The 13,271-nt window shown below is 43.0% G+C and overlaps 1 protein-coding gene across 2 annotated transcripts in view; it reads left to right on the plus strand.

Annotated features, from left to right (window-relative positions):
* Positions 1–13,271, plus strand: part of phactr3a (phosphatase and actin regulator 3a) — a 37,177-nt gene that overhangs the window by 8,427 nt on the left and 15,479 nt on the right. The window lies entirely within an intron of this gene.

Here is a 13,271-nt window from a genome sequence, read left to right on the forward strand (position 1 = left end):
CCAGATCCATTCATACGGCAGGTGTGCTTTTCAACATGGAGTCCCTGTTTATCTTGCCATTAGTCATCCCGGTGCATGTTGGTCTTTAATGACACAAGCCTGGTGAACTGCAATTAAAGTTTACAGGGTTTGCTCTAAATGGTCATTCTACTCATATGCATTATTTTTTTTATTTTTATTTATTTTTTTACATATAGGCTAAATGAGGTGATTTGTAGTTGCAGTGTGTGGGCTTGTAAGGATTCAGTGCTTCCTCCCACACACGATGAGTTTTACGTAAATGACGGAGGATGCTCCGCTGAATGATGCAGGCAGAAAAAGCATGACACTTACCTTTCAACTATTCACTCATAAGCCCAGTTTTGGACATTCATGAAATTCAAAACTTTCTGCGCCCCCTCATGCTGCCCGACGCTGGGTTTAAATAGACCTTCGCTGCATTCTTTTGGAAGATCTAATTCACACATTGGCAGATGTCACACTGAGCGCTTGACGCAACCTGAGTAAACAACACCAACGCCCCGGCAGATCAGCCATGCTAACGAGGGCCAAAATCATCAGGGAGCTTGCACACACAATGACAACGCTGGTGCAAAGTGTGGCAAAGTTACAACACCCTCTAAGACACGGGTACGTGATTCAAATGACACACAAGCAATACAGTTGGTGTGCAATGGCAGCATCTGGTCTGGTGACCCAAAGCGCAGACAGTGGGACGGACGACCCCCTCTGCATGAGGCTCATCACCACGCCTGCATCTGGGGCACCGGTCTTTGCCAAAGGATTACTTTAACACCCCTCAACACTGTTGTGGCCTTCACAGCTGCAAAGGCGGACACAGTGACATATCTTGATCTCTCTGTGTACTGTATCTCCCGATGCTCTATCCATCCATCTCAGTCCATTTATATACAGGAAACCCATGACACAAATATCAGTCTGAGAAGGACAATCGGTGAACATCCGATGGGAAAATTTACACCCCTCACTATGCCACTACAATCAATGTACTTATCAAGTGAGATGTTGAATGAAGTGCATGATTACAGTACGAGTAGGATTTGGATTGATCACAGTCAAGGACCACTGTAAAAAGTGCACTTCTTCTTTTATGCATTGTAAAGTCACTGAATTGCACAAACGGACTGCTGTCTGAAGGTCGGCATTGACGTGTTATGACCTGCACATTGCTGGCATCGTACAAAATCCTTAAAATCCTCCAAACCGTCACTTTTTCACAGCGTGTTTGTTGAGCCATTAACATTGCATTGTCAAGGAGAGCAAGCCCTTTTCAACACTTTAGTTTGTAGAAATAAATATATAAATAATAAATACAGATATACATACATAAATAACATTGTCAAGTTGGTTTTCTCCGGGTACTACGGTTTAACATGCATGGCAGACTGATTGAACACTGAAAAATTGTCCTTAGGTGTGAGTGTGAGCGTGGATGGTTATTCGTCGGTGTGTGCCCTGCGATTGGCTGGTAACCGGTTCAGGGTGTCCCCCGCATACTGCCCATAGACAGCTGGGGTAGGCTCCAGCACGCCCCGCAACTCATGTGGGGATAAAACAGATCAGAAAATGGAGAGATGGATGGATAAATGACAGCCCCATGTGGGCGCTGAAAAATATTAGCAGCATTGAGCAAATTCGGACATAGGAGGTTTTCGCCCGATATTGCTGATATTTACAAATATGTTCTGAAATTATTGACGGGAGGCATCAGTGCAGATTTGCAGTATACTGTCCACCCTCCGGATATCAGATGTTACTCTTGAAATTCTCTGAATGTCTCGGTCTTTCACGGCACATTGTTGACCAAGCTCAAGGCAGGGAGAGGACACCTTGAAGCATGGAAGACAAATGACATCCCGCTCGAGTAAAAAATTTCTGCAGTGATAGCTGTATCCTTGAGTAAACTGGGGCCTGGCAGAAATCTTCGATAAAATCACAATTAGTGAACACCACGTTTCATGTAAGAGTGGTTGCAGGTGTGTTGTAACTTTTAAATGTGTCATTTAACTGTGATGGTTGCAAATAGACGTTTTGCTGACGTCAGCTTGTAGGGATTGAACCTAAATCAAGCAGTCCTGGCCCTTTTACTCACCTGACTGATAAGCGACCCATGATTTACCTGTCTCACGTGTTCGTAACAAACAAACATCTTTAGTTGGAAGATACTGAGCCTTGAACATGATTCCGATCAAATCAGAGCAGCACTTTGTCTTTGCTGGACAGTTATACATCCATGGCTTGAAGGCCTTGCTAATATAGGAAATTCTGCCAGCAAGCCTTACAGAACAAGCTCTCCATTTGCTTTAATGAAGAAGTTCACAATGTGTTGTTTCATCGCCGCTGGAATTACTGGCATAAAGTGGCTGTGGCAGGAAACAGTGTGATCGTTTCTCAAGCTTTCGTTCAGGCACAATCTGAAATAATAAGTGGGTTTTCTTTGTTATATAATTCTATTTTTGTCATTAACATGCATGTCGGAACAAATTAGTAATATAAGTCATATTTACACACATATCACAATTAAAATGTAATTAAAATCCTTGTTGGTGTATGCATATTTCTTCAAAGGCCTTTGCTGTCCAATGAGATATCAGCTTGGCTGCCATCAAGAAAGTATGAAAGTATATCACACAAAAATAAAAAATCTCTGACATTAAAATAAAAAACAAAAGAGGATATTGTAGCAATTAAAGTGTCAAAGTCTGAAAAGAATAGGAATGTGAAGTTCCTTGTAAATGTGCACTTGGTTATGCCAATTTGATTAAATACTCATCAAACTACTGACCACACTAATTACTAATACCGTATTTTCCACACTAAAAGGCACACTGGATTATGAGGCGCACCTTCAATGAATGGCCTATTTCGTAATTTTTTTGGGATGCACCGCATTATATGATGCAATCTACAATGCATCCACTAGATGGAGCTACGCTCAAGTAAACACCAACAGAACGATCAGATGTCAGTAAAACTTATTGAATGAAGCAGCGACACAGTTCACTTAATCAACAGCAAGCTATAAGTTATAACATTGACTCGTTAACGTTGAACTCTCTTGCCGCTGCTCTATTTCCGTGTTCGACTGCGTAACCGATCGCCTTAAGTTTGAACTCTGCGTTGTAAACATGTCTCTAGCAAGGGTCCATTTTGGGGTGGAAATATTACCGTAATGACCATACACACAGCGCATCAGATTTTAAGGTGCGCTATGAGCTTTTAAGAAAATGGAAGGCTTTTAGGTGCGCCTTTCAGTGCGGAAAATACGGTACAAATAAAATATATGTGCATTTCCAGGAATATTTTTATATGGACTACTTGTTTTAATACAACACAAATATACTGTACATTGAAGCTAAATAAATCTATATACATAGAGAGACAGAGAGAGAGAGAGAGAGAGAGAGAGAGAGAGAGAGAGAGAGAGAGAGAGAGAGAGTGGTGGTGTGGTTTCACTAAATGCTGTCGTGAGCCAGCCCAACATGCACCTTCACCAACGTCGGACTCTGTCTAATTAATTAAGTTATCACTTCCTCTTTCTTGTCGCGGAGCATCTCTTCACACCGGAGTCACTCATTAGTCATGGTGAGCTTCAAGGGAGTGTGCTTCAGTCACAGCCACCTGTTGGTTGAATCCGAGTCACTATAGAGCTATTCATCTCTCCCACAGTGATGCACAGACATCCCCAGAGAAACCTCCAGGAAGCACTTAGTCAAGTCAAGTGGTAGATCTGAGCTGCTTCCTGGTCCGTCATGAAACTTTGCAATTTTTTTTTTAATTCAATATTTCATAGCGGTAGTTGTGGCTGTCTGAAGCGAGACTTGTAAAAAGAATGCACTTGATCAGATAGAGTGTTTGAGTGTGACATGGACTCCGACTCGACAACCTGAATGGATTTCAAAATGAATTCAAGGAGCCGACCGGCATCCCCGCTGTGGTTCAAGTCATAAAACATCCCTCCATCCATCCATTATCTGAACCGCTTAACTTCACGAGGGTCGCGAGCGTGCTGGGGCCTATCCCGGCTGACTTTAGCAGCCACTTACACGTGTCATAAAGTCTGCGCAGTCATGCCTCGCCTTCCAAAACAATTTAGACTGCATCAACAAAAGCAGTTGTACACAATAGAGTATGCTTTTTTTTTCAAGATTCCAATACATGTGTGTAAGTGCAACGTGTAATTTCAACCCTTCCAATATTTTGCGGTTTGTACGTCAACATCATATCAGCTTTAGGGAGTTGAGCAACATCCACCTCTGCAATATAGCAACTCCCCCAGGCAGCATTATTCTATTCACTCCAACACTGAACAAGTGAAACAGGGGCTCAGACAGATCATATATTTTTTTTTCCTATGCTGTATGCCCTCTTTGGGATCTTAGTCGAGCTGGAAGCTATCTCAGCTGAGCGAGAGGCAGGGTACACCCGCATGGGGCTGGTCGACTGCCAATCATACGGCCCATATAGACTCAGAATAATTCATAGTCATATTCACACCTCAGGACAGTATAGAATTCATGAACATAACATTGTCGTTTCTGAATTGTTGGAGGAAGATGATACACAGTGAAAACCAAACCAAGCACAAGGAGAATATGCAAACTCCGCACAGAGAAGATTGGAGCGGACATCCGAGAACCACAAACCTCAATACTGTGAGGCACAAGTACAACCCATTATTCCAATGTGATGCCTACAGTATCTCCCATCTGATTAAAAACATAAACACATGAAATGGTCATTTATTTTTCAGTGGATTGGTGAGATTGGGTCACCATATGAGCAGTTTCGCTTACTCACCCATTTATTTCAGTAAAAATAACACACACAAAATTTTGCATTCAACGACAGAATGGGTCTTGAATAATTACACATCATGCCATGTACCGTGAACATACCAAACGTTTTGTTGAGCAGACATAACACGATAGCAATTTGCCATACTGTCATTTCAAACAGGACTTCGCCTCACTCATTCAGCCCGATCTCAAATCAGGAAGCATGAACAGCAAAAAAGGTTAGGGCTTGGGATTAAGACTTCAAAGTCATGCTGCACCATCACATGGTGCAACTACGTGGCAAATGATACAATAATTACTGCATATAAGGTCATTCACATTGCTAAAACGACATATCTAATGATGACCTCATTGTTGCGCACGGTGCAAGTCATACCACCGCTCATCCTGCAGTTGCTGCGTATATTATAAGACAGTACCGCAAGGCCTGCGGGATGCAAAGTGACAGGAGTACAAGGTTCCTCCTGCAGGGAAGGGCAGCTGGCAGAAGAGGTGGAGAGAAAACAAAGAACAAGGTTAAAGGGGTAAACCAAAATAGATGCAGCCAAAAACAGCTGTTTGTGGCACTAACATCAAGACAAAAGCATTACATACATAAGGCTGCATTAAAAAGCAGGTCCCAATATAGAGCCGGTTCTTTCACCCATGTAACCGATAGGCAAAAAAATAAAAAAGTCTTACTTTCCGTCTTTCTCTCTCTGCCGCTGTAATTAAACTTGGAATAATTCTTGTTATCCCCGTGTGATGTGGTTGCACTTCCGTGCTGGCGCTGAGCAGCTCCTCAAGTATCATGTAAGGTTAACTTGAATCTGGATAACTTCTTGCTGTTGCTCAGCTACTCAACGCAACAGTCCGGAAAGACGACGACAACAAAAAGCCTCATATGCATCATATCTGATTCCCCCGATGAGACACGTTTTGGTGTCTGCAGCGGCTGTTTGCGTCCTCGCACCTGCTTGTCTGCTAGCATGCGTGACCGAGTTTTGTGCTGATGCAGACGGAAACTGGCAAGCGCTTTGTAGTGAAGGAAAAAAAAAGCACAGCCCAGGAGAAGCGTTACAGGAAGACCAAAACAAACACAAGCCCCGCACAAGACTAATGTAGCCTCATCGCATTTGGCAAAGGGTGCATCGACGTTAAACTGAGTTCAGGAAGTTGCATGCTGAACGCAGTGAAGAGCTGTAGGTGAAGCCTCTGCAAGCATTGAGACTTCAGGGTGGTGCAGATGGTATTTGGGAAGCTAAGAGGATGTAAACAAGATGGGAAAAAATGGACAAGGGTTTGTTTGGAGAGGCAGACAGGAAATGGAGGAGAGGGAAATGATATAAGTGGAGAAAGGCATGGGGAGGAGGCCTTATTATTGAAAGACAGCCAAAGTTCCCCTCATTGCTGAGACGCCATGGCAGTGTGATGGATGTGCCATGGATAGCATTGACTGTTAAGTCTTATTTCGAAAACGCCTATACAAGCACCGGAATAGTCACGACAATAACATTGCTTTATTGATTTCAATGACTTCAATTGAGGACGTTTAAATGATATCCAGAAAACTAATAAATAGTAAACAAAAAAAAATGCGTACAAGTATTTGTTATTCTGCAAACAAAAGCTGATTGTAGTGCTCGTGGACTGACAGAACCCGGGGAACTAAATACAAGCAAAGTGACGGGACCACGAGAAACACCTGGACAAGACCCAAAGGGTTGAGGGAGCTGATTGGTTAAACACAAGGGACACGGTTGACGAGAACAGGTGGAGACAAAAAAGGCACAACACCAAATGCAACCTAAACAAAAACATAACACGTAAAGGCCAATGGGAAAATATATGCCACATGTCGCACACCCAATTGGGCAACCACGTTTGAATGACAAACAAAGGACACATGGCACAGAACCGGAAGAGTCGTTAGGTGGGTGGGTCGGCAGGTAGGGATTAGGGTCGGTGTGGTGGTGTGGTCGGAAGAAAATGAAATGACACCAAATGAGCGGTGTGAACTGGAGACGGGCACTTACAATACGTACAGCACAGACTTATCGAGCTTCTCAGGCAATGCCCCTCAGGAAATGCTAAATTAAATACAAAGATGAATCAGAGAGTACCGGGAGGAATCGGTTCATGAAGAGGATATGGATTGAAGCGTGTCTGGCGAAGAGGCAAAGAGAGTACTTCCAAATATTTGACCAATTTCCATAAAAGAAAATTAACATAGTTATGCCTTTGAAAGGGAAAACACGCAAACAACCCCAAACTCAGGAAGTTCAGTCGTTTTTTTTTTTTGTTGCCTACTGTCAGTGAGTATACAATACGATTCTTTTAATAACTCATTTTATTTATTATTCCAGTTCTACTTTCTAACAAGTCGGGCCACCAGAAATGACATATCATAAATTCCCATCCATCTTCCATCGCACTTGTCCTCATGAGGTTACTACAGGAATCCGAGTGGCGCATGATTCAGCACCATGGACAGTGGCATAAGGCAACACAGACACCAACTCTCATCGCAGTTTTTATCCGACACAGAAAGCAAAAAGGGACACTTCGATGTCTGGCGAGCGAGTGTTTTCTTCTGCCCTGATTCATCAAGTGGCGCACAGCTATTGGGCCACCAGATAAAAAAAAAAAAATCCTGCACCTTTTCTTGATTTGTTCATTTGGCCATTTCTGTAAATTCCACTTGAACACTCTGGAACGTCTACGGTGAAACATAATCTCACGAGATGTTTTGATGTCTCGCGAGATTGGGGGACATTACACGTTACAAGGATCCGACGCAGTTGTTTACTTTTTCGGAAAATCATCGCTTGATAATGATGATGGAATAATTGTAGAATATGACTGCTTTATTTTTTATGTTATTTAAGATGAAAGGATTGTATCATTTTCATACCTGTCAACTTTTCAGATCGCCAACCTGTATAAACTACCAAAAAAATCCTTATAAAGAGCAAAAAACCCTTATAACATACCAAAGCATTTTATATGTCAAAATAACGGCGGAAAAAAACCCACGAAATATGAATGATATATTTGTTTCCTTGTAGAACTTGCTTGTACACTACCGAAGTATGCAATGAATACTCTGCTGTTTTCAACTAGGAACCACGTGATTTACTGAAAGTTACCGGAAATGAAAGCATTCGAGTAGTAGACTAGCACCATTCTGGGCAAAAGCAAACGGAATTACCTGTTAGGGGGAAAAAAAAAAACAAAACGGAAATTTTCAGAATCCGTATGATTTGTGCGATATGGCCACATACGTAAGATTCACCACAAAATCCGTATGAACTATGGCTAAACCGTATGAGGTGACAGGTATGCATTTTTTGCTTTACACTGGAGACACTCGACGAGAGTGTTTGGAGAGAAAGTCACTGACGGTGCAAATGGCTCATTGGCTTGACATCCGCACAGTCAGTGTGGGCTCAGTTCCCACTCGGTGACAGCGCGAATTTGAGTGTGAATGGTCGTATGCCTGCATGTGCCTTGTGACTGACTTGCGACCGACCTTTTGCCACAAGCCAGCTGGAATAGGCTACGCCTCCCCGTGACCCTGAACAGGATAAGCGGTATAGAAAATGGACGAATGCTTGTAGAAAACAGACAGTGTGTTGGATTGACGAATTCCCCACAATTCAAACACCGAAAATTTTGGACAGTTTATAAAATTGTGGCTGCACTTGCAATCACAATACAGTAAATTGGTTACAGTTTACGGAGCAGTTCACGGTCAGTGAGCTGCATTGAATTTACTTTTCGTGAAAATATATTTACAGTGGTGTCCTCTCAACCCTGATACATAATCGATGGCGTCCGCCTTGCAAATGGTGGCTTCGGTATCTCACGCAAGTTTCGGAATTTACAGTCTATGCAACTTGACCTTTACCTGATGAACATAGCAGTTTGAGTTTGGCCCATGACATAGATACATATGTTGACTGTTCCAGTGTGAGCTTCCTATCACCTATACAACTCAACATGTTGGTGTTTAATTGATTTCAAATGTTCATGCTTGTGATCTGCATGCATGCTCGAGTCTATCTGAGATGGAAACGCATTTTTGGTGATTCATTGCTCACAATGGCTTCCCAACTTGGAGCGTGTCATGTGTTCTAAAATGAACATGCTGTCATTGTGGGGACCCACGTGCTCAAGGCACTGGCATGCTCTTTGGGTGTACAAGCATTTACAGCCGGCATGCTCGGATTCTGCAGTTATTAACCTGAATTAGTGGACATGAATAGCAAGGATAAATGTTATTATTGGTGTTACGTATAATTAGCCTCACTTTGCATCTTTGCATACATACACTCCTCCTTCATCAAGAAGGATTTGGAAAAGCCCCTTTCAATCCCCCTTCATCTTCATTCGTTATGTTAAGACACCTTCCTGTTTTGTGACTGTGCTCCAGTGCACTTGTGTGTGTGTGTGTGTGTGTGTGTGTGTGTGTGTGTGTGTGTGTGTGTGTGTGTGAGAGCATCAACACTTTTGGGATGAACTTGAACAGAGACTGTGAGCCAGCTAGCTCTCTCTCTCTCTCTCTCTCTCTCTCCCTCTCTCTCTCGGGCAGATGCAACATCTGACCTCATAAATAGTCAAAAATGTGCACAGGCACACTCCAAAATGGTGCAGAAAGTCTTCCCGGAAGAGTGAACCTTGTTCACCCTTTCAGGGACAGCGGTTACTACAGTGGGCAGCTTATCATGTTATCAGGTTACAGGGTGCACGAAAGGGTTAAAGCTGCAAATTGTGACGGCGTTATGGAATGAGATTGGTCATATGCTGCCATTAAGGTATTCAAAGTGGATTAAAATTAGTTCAGGACAAGGTCTTCATGTTTGTTTGTTTGGGGTTTTTTTTGTAAATTAGCAATTCTGTGGTGGCAGGCTGAATGAACGAACAGCTCAAAGTTCAGAGGTGCAACTGTAGTTGCTCATCAGAGGGTCACGATTCGAGTCCCCGTGGGCCCAAAAAAAATGCTATTTCGTTGCTGGAAAGATGCTAGTCTGTTTCCTGACTACTGTAGAGTTGCCCTTGACCAAGGTCTTGACCCCACCCATTTTTTTTTTGCGTGCCGCATCTTTCTAACTCAAACAGCTCTCCTTTGGCCAGCATGTGTGTGTGTGATGTTATTCTCCATATGGGGTGCAAAACAAAATCAATTCAGCAGAGTGTAAGATGAATTTCCCCTCGAAAGATTAGGATCAGTACATAACTACATAAATAAATGATCAGAACGCTCACTCACATCACCTGATTTATTGTTAGTCACAACCAATATCCCAAAAATTCATGATAGAGTGGAAATGTGCCTGTTAGCGGTTTGATCAGGCTTTCATGCATGTCCCTGGGAGATCAAGGAACAGCCGTACAGGTTCATGTAAGTGACAGGAAAAACACTTTTAGCAGGAACATTTTGGATCTGATGGCGGCACTGAGGCTTTCACACATTTGGACAAAATAGCCTGTCTTTTTTCCTTTTTTTTTCTTGCTAGTGTGTGAAATGCAGAGGCGTGTCTACGTGGGCGGACATGTTCCATGTGTCTTTGGTTATTTGTAGCACTGCCATTTTTTTCTCCCCCTAAATTAATGAACGCTTGATATTTGTGCATGAACCATTGCACATATGGAGAACTGCAGTGAAAGAAGAGGATTGGATAATTTCAGAACATGGTCTGATATCTGGGTTGAGGGTCACAAGGAAGCTGGAGGTTCTCCGACCTCACTTTAAGGTGCAAGTCAGTATGCAGCCGCCACTGATTACCTGTCAATCACAGGACTGACATATACTGCGGTGTCAAACTCAGGTCCCCTAGGGGCGGTACCATGCAAGTTTTAGATGTCTCCCTCCTGATTAAATGGATCAGGCTCGTGCATTAGCACCTCCTTGGAGAAAGTCCAACAGCGCCAACATTTCATTTGAAATGAAATCGCTTCCGGTTAACACATAAAACTGTTTTGCATTTTGTTTCCTTGCCTGAGCAAAGAAACCATGGGTTTGAGCGATTGATATGATTTCACAGTTATAACTGCCCCCTGAGGGCAACAATATGATATATGGCCCACGTTTAAAATGAGTTTGCCGCTTCTGGTTTAAGGTTTAAAAAAAAAAGTCTATGCTTGACCTGGTGGAAGAGACCCAGATAGCACAACAGGTCCACATGCTTGATTATAATTCTTACATTGTATTCTCCTAATATCCATCCATCCATTTTCTGATCCGCTTTATCCTCACAAGGGTCGCTGGGGGTGCTGGAGCCTATCCCAGCCGTTTTCGGGCAGTAGGCGGGGGACACCCTGAACCGGTTGCCAGCCAATCACAGGGCACACACAGACGAACAACCGTTCTTGCTCACACTCACACCTAGGGACAATTTTGAGTGTTTGATCAGCCTGCCATGCATGTTTTTGGAATTTGGGAGGAAACCGGAGTACCCAGAGAAAACCCACGCAGGCATGGGGAGAACATGCAAACTCCACACTAATGACCATGATATTATATTGGCTGGGGCCGACGCGCTAACCACTGCCCATTCTCCTAATATATATATATATATTTTAAATCTGTTCTGTGACTGAATTGTCATTTTAATGCTTCCAAGCGGCTTTCCCCATCATAGTCCTCATTCTCATGAGCAACATATGGTACCAAGGGCCTGTGGCCTCTCCTGTTGGCTCTTGGCCTCACTGAAATGAGTTCTCGCGCTTCATGCCAGTGGTCTGCACAGTGCAGCCGAGCCGCACACGTGCACTGTAAATGATCTGGGAGAGCCTTCCATCAACTTCGGGCCATCCAGTATGTCAGATTAAGATCCGGGAGAACAATGCTATATCGCTGCATCTGTACTGCATCTACAGTATTTCCTGCATGTGCAAATTCCCAGAAGAACTTATAACTACAAAATATATTTTGCCACTATTTCTAAGCAGTTATCGATGATGAAAAAGTCTCACAAAACTCATCATACCACTGATTAATTTCCTTTTTTTTAATTTTATTTTTTTAACATTTTCAATGGCTTTTACTCCTAGCAGTTATTCAGTGCTGCTTTATGGACTGTATCACTCTAGACTTGATTTTTTTTTTTTTTTTTAATGACCATGATATTATTCATCGCCATTTTATGAGACGACATTGAGTGCTTTGCATTGAAAAAAATATTTGTTATGATTACAATTATAGCTTTGATCAAATACAGCTAAAATGTCACTATAACAGGCGCGTGGCTCTTTTTTTTAGTGATGGCCTTCTGGATTGAATGAGTGAATAAATGGTTGCGAAACTGTGCAAAACACATCTCATAAAACAGTTGTGCGTTTTTGACAGCACATTCATTCAAAGGAATAACCCCAAAATAGCTAGAAGCATGAAACCTGCATCCCGCTTACAGTGTATTCCTCCTTAGCACAGTTTCAATCTTGCAATTTTGTGAAGAAGCTCATTCTCGGCTCAGCTTTTCCGTTCATGACTCACTCGACAACCAAGACAGCTCACAGTCTTTTCGTCGTGCAAACTGTTTTCGTTTCGTGTCGCCGGAGTCCGTCTGCACCTCACTGTCTTCCTGCTAGTCATTTTGTGTGGCCGGCCGGTCGGGCCCCTTGAGGCAGGAAGGCTGTGGACAGATGGCAGCGCAGTTGTAAAGCCAGGGGGGCAAAGTGAAGAAGCGAGCTTGCGCGGCACTCAGTAAGGAAGCGAGGCATCCACTCAAGAACACAATGTGCAAGTGGAAAGGAGCGGCAAAGAAAGAGACTTTGGAGAAAGAAAATGAAGGTCGCTTGTCTGATCTTTATATATAATTATATTGTGAGTTATTTTTTATTTTTTGGATGGGTCAGAGGGCTTTACTGTTTGTTAGTTGCTTGTATTAATAAAATCAATTTGTCAATCTTCACTTCATGACATAAACAAGTCAGGTTTCACACTGGAGTTTGCACAGAAATTGGAACCAAGCTCGTCAAGACTGAGATAGCAAAGAAAATCAATGCCAATGGCATTCAGGATTTTGAACTGAAATAAAGGTACTGGCGGCCCGCTGGCCAACTGGTTAGCACAAATCGGCCGTATAGTGCAGAGGTGCAGGGTTTGATTCCAGCGCCGGCTTTCCTGTGTGGAGTTTGTATGTTCTGCCTGTACCTGCGTAGGTTTTCTCCGGGTACTCCGGCTTCCTCCCACATTCCACAAACATGCGTGGCAGGTTAACTGAATACTCTAAAGTGTCCTGACCTGTGAGTTTGTACGCGGATGGTTGTTCATTTCTGTGTGCCCTGCGATTGGCTGGCGACCAGTTCAAAGTGTCGTCCACCTACTGCCCAAAGACAGCTGGGATAGGCTCCAACTCGCCCCGCGACTCTTGTGAGGATAAGCGGTTCAGAAAATGGATGGATGGATGGATGAAGGTACTGTTTTGGGCAAAAAACAGAAATACAGGGTTACTTGGTTTTTCATGA

Source organism: Hippocampus comes, unplaced genomic scaffold (genome assembly GCF_001891065.2).
Source record: "Hippocampus comes isolate QL1 unplaced genomic scaffold, H_comes_QL1_v1.1 scaffold14, whole genome shotgun sequence".
Lineage (NCBI taxonomy): Eukaryota > Metazoa > Chordata > Actinopteri > Syngnathiformes > Syngnathidae > Hippocampus > Hippocampus comes.